Here is an 11,332-nt window from a genome sequence, read left to right on the forward strand (position 1 = left end):
GTGCCTTCTAGTGATTTATCCTATGTAATGTTAATATGCAATCTGATGTTCAGTTAACAGTTTGATCCTCTGAAATGTAATGTTCAGTTAACAGTTTGTTCCAGTCATACGTCCATTTTACATCATGTTTACCTACTGTTATTTATATTTTTTTTATGCATAATAATACTTTTTGGAGTAATTCTAATGCCTTTTCTCTCATAATATGCAAGGTTCACACAAAGATGGAGAATTTCGGCAGCTGGAAATCTGAACCTGAAAAAGCTATGTCAGGCCACCCATTCTGCACAACTCCAAAAGAGTTGAAACTTCACGATGAATTTTTATGGAATAAATAATAATTAATGGAGAAAATAACTACCAGAGGGGGGCACCTGGTGATCACAAGATACCAGTTGCACCAGGGCCCCCAGGCACGCCCTGGTGGGTTGTGCTCAGCCCAGCCCACCTCCGGTGCCCCTCTTCGTGTATTTAAGTCATTTTGACCTAGAAAAAAGAAGGGGGGACTTTTAGGACGAAGCACCGCCGTCTTGACGTGGAACCTGGGCAGGAGCATTTTTGCCCTCCGGCGGAGCGATTCCGCCGGGGGAACTTCCCTCCAGGAGGGGGAAATCATCATCATCATCATCACCAACAACTCTCCCATCTTGGGGAGGGCAATCTCCATCAACATCTTCAACAGCACCATCTCCTCTCAAACCCTAGTTCATCTCTTGTGTTCAATCTTTGTACCAGAACTATAGATTGGTGCTTGCGGGTGACTAGTAGTCTTGATTAGATCTTGTAGTTGATTACTATATGGTTTATTTGGTGGAAGATTATATGTTGAAATACATTATGCTATTTAATACCCCTCTGATCTTGATCATGATTATCATTCATGAGTAGTTACTTTTGTTCTTGAGGTCACGGGAGAAATCTTGTTGCAAGTAATCATATGAATTTCATATGTGTTCAATATTTTGATGGTATGTATGTTGTGATTCCATTGGTGGTGTCATGTGAACGTCGACTACATGACACTTCACCATATTTGGGCCTAAGGGAATGCATTGTGGTTGAGAGAGTGACAGAAGCTTAAATCCTAGTTTATGCGCTATTCCGTAAGGGACTGATTTGGATCCAAAAGTTTAATGCTATGGTTAGAATTTATTCTTAATACTTTTCTCGTAGTTGCGGATGCTTGCAAGGGGGTTAATCATAAGTAGGAGGTTTGTTCAAGTAAGAACAGCACCTAAGCACCGGTCCACCCACATATCAAATTATCAAAGTAGCAAACACAAATCAAACCAACATGATGAAAGTGACTAGATGAAATTCCCGTGTGCCCTTAAGAACACTTTGCTAATCATAAGAGACCATTTTGGCATGTCCTTTGCCTCAAAAGGATTGGGCTACCTTGCTGCACTTTTCTTACCGTTACCGTTACTTGCTTGTTACAAATTACCTTGCTATCAAACTACTCGTTACTTATAATTCCAGTGCTTGCAGACATTACCTTGCTGAAAACCGCTTGTCATTTCCTTTTGCTCCTTGTTGGGTTTGACACTCTTACTTATCAAAAGGACTACGATTGATCCCCTATACTTGTGGGTCATCAAGGCTCTTTTCTGGCGCCGTTGCCGGGGAGTGAAGCGGTCTTGGTAAGTGGAAATCGATAAGGAAAAATTATTACTATGTGCTAAAAATTTATTGTCACTTGTTACTATGGAGAACAATCCTTTGAGGGGTTTGTTCACGGTATCTTCACCTTGATCGAACCACAATTAGTTACCCCTCAACCTAATGCACCTACTGAAAATATTGAATATGAAATTCCTTCGGGTATGATAGAAAAACTACTAGCTAATCCTTATGCACGAGATGGAACGGAACATCCTGATATGCATTTGATATATGTGGAAGAAATTTGTGGATTATTTAAGCTTGCAGGTTTACCCGGAGATGAAACTAAGAAATCAAAAGCATGGTATAGGCTATGCAATGATATTGTATCTTGGAATTGGAATCGGTTGAAATTGGAATTCCATCAAAAAAATTATCCTATGCATCTAGTTCATCGTGATCGGAATTTTATACACACACACACACACACATAAACACTATTCTGATCACAACCTGACCTGCCCCGCTAGTAGGACGTTGAACTTCCCTGTGAACTAGGTTGAACTTCCGCCAATATTACCCAAATGGGGCTTGCGATATACCGTTGGAAAGCTATGGACACCAGTATCATGACCCAACTTAAATTTTTTGCAAAATGTAAGCGGTTTAAGAGCAGTTTTGAAAACCGTTTTTTCTTCACACAGAAAATGTGAATCGTATTTTCGATCGCATTTATAAACCGTTTATCGGAATGAGGCATATAATATGGCATTGGAAAGGTGCTGCAAAACCGCTACTTCCACATGTTGAAAGATTTCTCTAATTCTCTATGGTTAAAAAGTAATTTGAAAAAACATAAAATTTCACAAACCGAACAGCCGAGTTCGTATTTTCAACGTAATTTCTAAACGGCTAATCCAATTGAGGCATATGATATGGCGTTGGAAAGCTTATGAAAATGCGCTACTCTTCCATTTTTAAAGTTTTTTATAGTTTTGAACGGTTTAAAAGTAATTTAGAAAATGGTACAAGTCCTATCGAGTTCGTATTTTCAAGATGATTTTTTAACCGTGCGCCCGAATGCAGCAAATGATATGGAGTTGGAAAGCTTGAACAAATACAAAACTTTTTGGTATGTATTATTTCTCCCAATTCTTTACAGTTTTAAGTCAGTTTCAAAAATGGCAAAAAACGTATTTTCGCCGTATTTTTCTACAAACTTTATCAGAATGGCGCAAATGATATACCGCTGAAAAGCTACGGTAAATGCGAAACTTTTTTATGTTGACAGTTTTCTCTGATTCCTAGCCGTTTTCAAGTAATTTCAAAAACGGCAAGATCATTTGTTCTGCCTTTATCGCGAAACAGATTCGCCAAAAATGCATCGCGTGAAGTACCTGAACTTCTTGGTATGAAACCTTGAACTTCACTCTGTTTTTCACGTGCTTTTTTTCCTCGTATATCTCTATCCACTGCTCCTAGCTCTACATCCACTCACCGGAATTGAGCAAGTGATATACCGATGGAAAGCTGCTGTAAATACGCAACTATCCCGTGTTGATCATTTTTTCATACTCGCAACGATTTTAAAGGTTTTTCATCTAAAATTCATTCAGCGTAGTAGTTGAACTTCATGTTATTTTCACGTAGAACTTCTGTGACATATTTTTGTTTGTACACGCGCCTGAACTTCCCTCTGTACGAACCCGACCTTCGGGCTATCTTTGCAACCGTGGCTTCCCCCGCGAATTATTCTAGTTAGTAGTGTTCTATATGATGTTAGTGTAATCTAGAACGGTTTTTTAGCAACTAAATACCGGTTTTAAATAGAAATCTCGCTCGCTGGCGGATTTTGCTCTCGGGTTGTGATGAAATTGCGTTTTTTCCAATTTTACTGCCTGATTTGTTCGACCTGGACTTCCCCTAGTGCTAGGTTGAACTTCCGTCAACATTGCCCAATGGGGCTTGCGATATACCGTTGGAAAGCTATGGACACCAGTATCATGACCCAACTTAAAATTTTGGCGAAATGTAAGTGGTTTAAGAGCAGTTTTGAAAAGCGTTTTTTCTTCATACAAAAAACGTGAATCATATTTTCGATCGCATTTCTAAACCGTTTATCGGAATGAGGAAATAATATGGCCTTGGAAAACTGCTGTAAAACCGCTCCTTCCACATGCTGAAAGTTTTTTCCAATTTCCTATGGTTAAAGAGTAATGTGGAAAATCGTAAAATTTCGCAAACCGAACAACCGAGTTCGTATTTTCGTTGCCATTTCTAAACGCCTAATCCAATTGAGACAACTGATATCGCGTTGGAAAGCTTATGAAAATGTGCTTTTTTCTCATGTTGAAAGTCTTTTCTAATTTTGAATGGTTTAAGAGTAATTTAGAAAATGGTACAAGTTCTACCAAGTTTGTATTTTCGATATATTTTTTTAATCCTACGTCCGAACATAGCAAATGATATGGCGTTGGAAAGCCTGAACAAATGCGAAACTTTTTGTTATGTATTGTTTCTCCAAATTCATTACGGTTTTACGTTGACTTTGAAAATGGCTAAAAACGTATTTTCGCCGTAATTTCTACAAACTTCATCGGAACGGGGCAAATAATATACTGTTGAAAAGCTACGAAAAATGCAAAACTTTTTAATGTTGATGGTTTTCTCTGAATCCCTGCGATTTTCAAGTAATTTCCGAAACGGCGAGATCACTTGTTCTACCTTTATCGCGAAACAGATTCCTTGAAAATGCATTGCGTGAAGTACTTGAACTTCGGTGGCAGTTCTGCCTGAACTTCACTCTGTTTTTCATGTGCTTTTTTTTGCTCGTAGCTCTTCATTCACTCACCGGAATTAAGCAAGTGATATACCGATGGAAAGCTGCTATAAACACGCAACTTTTCCGTGTTGATCATTTTTTTCATACTCGCGACAGTTTTAAAAGTTTTTCTTGTGAAATTCATTCAGTGTAGTAGTTGAACTTCCTGCTGTTTTCACGTTGGACTTCTGTGACATATTTTTTGTTTGTAATTTTCCCATCCATTTTCGTCAGTGTTACACAAATGATATTCTTTTTGTACAAACCTCTCTCACAATATTTTTTTAGCTTTCTCCGACTGAGGACTTGAACTTACACAAATGATATTCCTGTCATTTTGAAGTAAATTAGAAAATGACAAGATCATGATTTCTTCCTTCATCGGGAATGGAAATGCACTGCGTGAAGTAGTTGAACTTCTCGAGCATGTCTGTTTGAACTTCACTCTGTTTTTGACGTGCTACTTTTTGACATGATGTTTTTCGCACAGCGTGAAGTAGTTGAACTTCTGGGGCATGTCTGTTTGAACTTCACTCTGTTTCACTTTATTTGTATTTTTCTTGTATGAAATACACACCATGTAGTACGTGAACTTCCGGTTGTTATCACTTTTGAACTTCTCTCTGGTTTGAGAGAATTATTTTAAATCACAAAAAAACATATTTTTAATATATTTTGGATATCTAAATACATGGTGAACCTCTCTCACAAGAATTTTTTGAACTTTTCCTTGCTGAGCAATTGAACTTCTATCAACCATTATTTTCATTTATGAGTTGTTTTTAAAAGTGCAAAAAATGGTGCCTTGTTTTTTATTTTTTCAACAGGCAAATCCTAGGTTTTAATAAACTCTGAACTTCTCTGTTATTTCAATTTGAACTTCACCTTTCTATATTTTGAGTAAAGAATTGTATTCGATTTTTATATGGAAAAAATCGAGCTTGGAAATAGAAGGTGAACCTCTCTCGCAAGAATTTTTGAACTTCCCCTGACAGAGCACTTGAACTTCTAGCAACAAACTATTTAAGCTTTTATTTTTCTATACTTTTTATTCTGACCTGAAATGCATTCCTTGTGGTACCTGAACTTCTCATTGTTTTCACTATGAACTTCTGTCACATTTTTGTGCATACATTGAATTACATGCCATTGAAGGTCGGACGTCATTTTTTGCTATTTTCAAACATGTAATTGGAGGTCGGATGTCCCGCAATATTAATTTTGCACCGTGCACGGAGGACCACGTGAACTTCTTGGAACAAACCTTTTAAGCTTTTGGTTTTCTATTCTTATATTCTTATCTGAAACGCATTCCGTGTAGTAGTTGAACGTCCCGCTGTTTTCTCCTTGAACTTCTGTCACATATTTTTGTTCAACCTCTCTCACAAGAATTTTTGAACTTTTTTTGGGCTGAGCACTTGAACTTCTAGCAACAAAACTATTAGCCTTTGCTTTTTCATTCTTTTTTTCATACAAATGCACACCGTGTAGTACATGAACTTCCGATAGTTATCAATCTAAACTTCTCTTGGTTACGTGAAAATATCTGAGTTTTTTATGAATATTAATCTGAATTTCTTAATTCGTTTTTTATGAATTTTGAAGCGCTCTATGTTTAAAAGTTGAACTTCTTGTTTCCATTCTTTAATAACGAGGAAAATTTGAGTTTTCTATAATCATCGAACTTCTCCATCATTTTAATATGGACTCCCTGGTTTATTTCTTTTAGTAACAAAAAAAACTACTTCCTGGTTTCTACTCTTTATGTTTTAAACATTCTCGGGGCGAGCACTTGAACTTCTATCAACAAAACTTTTAGCCTTTGCCTTTTCATTAATTTTTAATATAAAATGCACACCGTGTAGTACATGAACTTATGATAGTTTTCAATCTGAACTTGTCTCGGTTACGTGAAAATATCAGGGGTTTTAATAGACATTGAACGACTCTTCCTTTTTATTTGAACTACATTGTGTATTTTTAGAAATGTGAAAATTGGAGGTTTTCTAGAACCATCAAACTTCTTAGTTATTTTAGAGTGAACTTATTGGTTTCATTCTTTAGTAACTGGAAAAATCTGATTTTTTCTTCTTCAAATAAATATCAATTTGCTCCGCTTTATCCAATTGAACTTCTTGGTTTTATTCATAAGTGACGAGAAAACCTGAGTTTTTTATATACATTGAACTACACTATTTTTTATATTGAACTTCTTGCTTTTCATCTTTAGTATTCGGGAAAAATTTGAGTTTTTTTATAAACCTCCAACATCTTCTTTTTAATTAGGACTTCTTGGTGTTGTTCATCAGTAACTAGAGAAGTCCTAGTAATTGGAAATTGAATGTCTAGGTATTTCTTGAAAAGAGGGAAAAAAACTCAGATTTTTTACTTTGAACTTCTCACTTTTTTTACTTTGAACTTCTTAGTAAAAAGTATGGTTTTAAATAAGCAAAAAAATCTTGGTTTTTAAATTTGAACTTCTAGGTTTTTTGACCATTTCGGTTATTTCAAATTGAACTTCTAGGTTTTTGTTATAAACATCAAACTATTTTTCTTTGTACACATGTAACAGTTTCCTCGAACTCTCTATTATATTAAATTTGAAAGTCAAGAATTAACATTTTCTACATGACGCTTTTTTTCTTCGTATATGAACATCAAACTTCTCAATTTTTTTAGTTTGAACCTTTTGGTAATTGAAGAAATCCGAGTTTTGTAATAAACATCTAACCTCTTCGCTTTTTAAATTTGAACATCTAGTTTTTTTACCTTCTTCATTATTTAAATTTGAACTTCCAAGTTTTTTTAGAAACAGGGAAAACCCTTTTTTATAAACTTTTTGAACTACTCTATTTTTTAGTTCGACCTTCTTGGATTTTTAAGAAACATTGAACTTCTCTTTATTTAAATTTGAACTTCTTGGTTTTTTAAAAAATTGAGGAAATCCATTACTTCTTAAATAAATATCGACCCATTTTTTTTGGGTAAAGCCTCAGGGTTTTCGTGACTTCTCAATTTTTAAGATAGAACTATTCCCTTATTTTTCTTCTCAAGTTTTGTATTTTCTTATTAAGTTTTTTCTACTTCGTATGTTTTATTTTAATTTGACAACTAGATCTTTTTAACTTTTCTCTGCCTCGCGTTTAATATTTGAACTTCAGGTGTTCACTTTTTTCGAACAAAATGGATGCAAACGAAAGTTATTTTCTAGTTGCATCATATATTTGTGTACCTAACTTTGATCCATTTCGAAATCAAAATTCTGGAGCTCTTATATATATAGGAGTATATCATAGTCAAGAAACGTTAGTCTTTCTATGTCTGAAAAATGTAACCATTGTTTTTTCGTGTCCATCTTGCTAAAGGTGCGAATGTTGGGTGTTTTCCACCACAAGGTTGCTCCTGTCCTCTCCTATTTGTATTTTCTAACTACCGCATCATCTCTCTCTTATCCATTTTTCTTCTCCATGGACAGCCGATGCCCAAAGGTAGCAAAACAGTAGCTGATCCACCAAACAAAAGGCACAATGTACAGTAGAACAAGTAGTACAGCGGCTAGATCGTGCTTCATTTGGGACCATCTTTAACGCAGCAGCAGCAGCAATTTTACTCTATTAGTAGGCCGCGCACAATCCGACTTGTTGTTTTCCCTGTAACTGAACTATCATTAGCCGCATACAAGCCGACCTGTTGTTCCCCGTTGACCAATTCCACCAAGAACAGGCCGAGCCAATGAGAGAACTAGAGCAGGGGATGCTCCACCATGACCTAGTCGAAGAAGTTCAATGCATCTCAATCTCTGCCTAGGCCACTTACCCATGTGCCTTCTCACGCACAACAGAGTGGAGGGTGCATGTTCGCCCGCGCTACCAGAACAACCTGAACTTCTGATCTGTTGAAGAGGAACATAAAATCAACCGATTCAGCCGCAATCTTAGAATTGTAACAAGTCCAGCACATTAGAGATAAAAAAAGTTCACAGATAGGATATTGGGGAGGCGCAGTCGCGCCGTGCTACACGCTGAAGTTGGACATCACAGTCGCTCAAGCTCCATCTTTAACCTGTTTTCTGTGTCATTGAAGTCTGTGTTCATGGTAAAAACCACATAAGCAAGCACAACCATGCTTTGGCTAAGCGAGTTAGAGAGAGTGCTAGAGAAAAAAAAATCCTGTTGACCAAAATCTGTAGTTTATTTCCACCACACACCACCAAAAGCACAAGTGTTTTGCACCTACAGATATAGACATCAATCAAAATCACTTACAGAACAAATACAAGACTGGACAGGGGGAGGGATCAATGCTTTGATCTGGATTCAGTTTAATGACAGCGGGAAGGAGCAACTTCAGACATCAATGAGGTCACCTACCACAAGCATGGTGATGAAGGAGGCGGGACCGGGTGACTACCGTGGACTGCAGCTTGCGATGGGCTCGACCTTCCTACCCACTGCAAGGCTGGACTGGGATGACCTAAAAAGAAATGATCTGCACGGAACAATACTGAACTTTCTCAATGTCTACATACATGTTTTCCATACACTCATATTCATCTATATCTGTACCAGTTTTACAAGTCAAACAATATGCGTACCAGTTTAATTGTTTTCCAATAGTAGTCCATCAAGTTGGGGAGCTCTAGAGGGAGTAAAACCGGACCGACTACTGAAAATCGATATTCAGATATGCAACACCCCTTGAAGAAAGCATCTCCCTGTTTTCTTCAACCCATTCATTTGATCCTGTCTGCATAAACGCAAATTGTGATCACCATTGCAGCTGCTTTTAAGGCGCCTACTTATGTATAACAAACGAATGTGGTGCTGGAAGAGAGATCCACTTACCAATCCGTACTCTTCTGCATCCCAGCTACAGAAAATGATGATCCTTCGAGGCCTCCATCCTTGCTTTTGCAGCACAGAAAACCTTTGCGCTAACTAGATGGACAGGGAGTGAAGTTAACAACCTGTTCAGAAGCAGAGATGATCATATTGTTCAAGATTTCTGCTGATAAGTCAACTCCGTTAATCAGAACGAGCAGTCAGGATTACTGTATTATGCCATGGTGCAGAGTTCAGAGGAAAGAACAGCCTACTAGATTGCTGAGAACATATGTTATAACACAAGAATCACCTCGATCATAGCTGCTGTTCCGCTGTTGGGGTCGGCGGCTCCAAACTTCTCTGTGCCTATCTTGCGTGCACACGCATGTGAAGAAAGTGTTCTCTTCTTTTAGCTGGCTTCTCCCCACACCACATGTGGCTGTCGTGCGCACGCAAGCACCAACGACGAAGAAGTTCTAGGCAGAAGAGGAAGACGTCCATGGTGCGCCAACTACGAAGGACGGTGTCTGGGGATGGGGGCCCTGGGTGGCGCGCTTGGGGGCTGGCGGTGGACGCCAGCGCTCGTGTGCAGGGACGGGGGTGCTGACGGTGGCCGGATCGAGGGGCGGGTGCGGCGCAGCGGTCGGATCCAGGCGCGGGGCGACGCGGCGGCCGAACCCAGGCATGGGGCAGCGCCGGGGGCGGCTGTCAGGGGTCGGATCCAGGCGGGCGCAGCTCCAGCGCGGATGGAAGGCCGCCGGCGGCTGCCACAGTGGTGGGCGAAGTGGGAGGTGGCTGGCCGTGGCACGGGATCAGGCTGCCGTGCTCCCCAGCGGATCCCTTGCGGGGGAGTTGGACACCGTGGGTGGCGGCGGATCCGGTGGTCGGGGAGGAGGCGACGTCCGCTGGGGGCGGGGCGAGGGCGGCGGCGCCGGTTGGGGGCGGGGCGGCGGCGGAGGTGCTGGTTGGGGGCGGGGTAGGTGCGGGAAGGTGGGAATCGCGGGGGTGTTTTTTGTTTCTGAAAGGATCGTGGGGGTGTTTCTTGGCTGTACTGTTCGGGAGTTCAGGACCACCACGCGCCTCTATGTAGGGCGTCGTGATCAAAATATATATAGTGTTATCATAATAGTGTTGTCATATATATAGTGTTGCTCTAGCTTGGGAGAGGCTGAAGTCAATGTTATATTCATGCCCCAATCATGAGCTCTCAAGAGAAGTTATTATTCACAACTTTTATGCTTGGCTTTCTCATAATGATCGATCTATACTTGATCCTTCTTGTACTGGTTCCTTTATGAAGAAGACTATTAAATTCTGGTGGGATATATTAGAAATAATTAAACATAACTCTGAAGATTGGAACTCGACGAAGATAAAAAGTCAGGTATTAAGCTTGAGTTTGATGTGTCAAATATTTTATGAATACCGATGCTTTTCAAAAGTTTAGCACTAAATATGGACTAGACTCTGAGATAGTGGCCTCCTTTTGTAAATGTTTTTCTACTCATGTTGATCTCCCTAAAGAGAAGTGGTTTAAATATCATCCCCTATTAAAGAAGAAATTAAAGAACCGGTAATAGCTAAAGAAGAAACTATCGCAAATGGGCCTGTAGCCTAGTGGTTGCAGTGAACTTAGTAGCACCCTGAGTTCTGGGTTTGACTCCCGGTGGGAGCGGATTTAAACATGCCTGGACGAAAATTTCTGGAATAAAAAGATTGTGGGTCTGTTGCTCTACAGTAAATAATCAAAAAAAAGAAACTATCATTTACAATGTTGATCCAGTTGTCCCTACTGCTTATATCGAGAAACCACCTTTCCATGTTAGGATAAAGGAACATGCTAAAGTTTCAATGTGGTCAATAAAAGTTATATTATAACACCTAAACCAGCAGAACAAATCAAGGTAGAACCTAGTGTTGCTATGCTTTTGGATCTCCTGGTTGAAAACATAGATGAGCATGTTATTTACTTCTGTGATGAAGCTGCTAGAATTGCTATACCCGATGAAAGAGATAAACATATACTTGTTGTTGGCATGCCTATTGTCTCGGTTAAGATAGGAGATCACTGTTATCACGGTTT

At 39.1% G+C, this 11,332-nt stretch overlaps 1 long non-coding RNA gene across 2 annotated transcripts; it reads right to left on the minus strand.

Moving 5' to 3' along the window:
• Positions 1-7,915: 7,915 nt before the first annotated feature.
• On the minus strand, positions 7,916-10,230 carry LOC119312153. 2 transcript variants are annotated; one of them, XR_005151260.1, is made up of 5 exons: positions 9,560-10,230; positions 9,271-9,392; positions 9,021-9,172; positions 8,797-8,914; positions 7,916-8,658 (listed from the first exon to the last, which is right to left on the minus strand). It is a non-coding gene; the product is annotated as an uncharacterized LOC119312153 (long non-coding RNA). The 2 variants fall into 2 exon arrangements; XR_005151259.1 differs by having other exon boundaries at positions 7,916-8,914.
• Positions 10,231-11,332: the final 1,102 nt, after the last annotated feature.

The sequence above is a fragment of the Triticum dicoccoides genome, chromosome 5B (assembly GCF_002162155.2).
Source record: "Triticum dicoccoides isolate Atlit2015 ecotype Zavitan chromosome 5B, WEW_v2.0, whole genome shotgun sequence".
Taxonomy (NCBI): Eukaryota; Viridiplantae; Streptophyta; class Magnoliopsida; order Poales; family Poaceae; genus Triticum; species Triticum dicoccoides.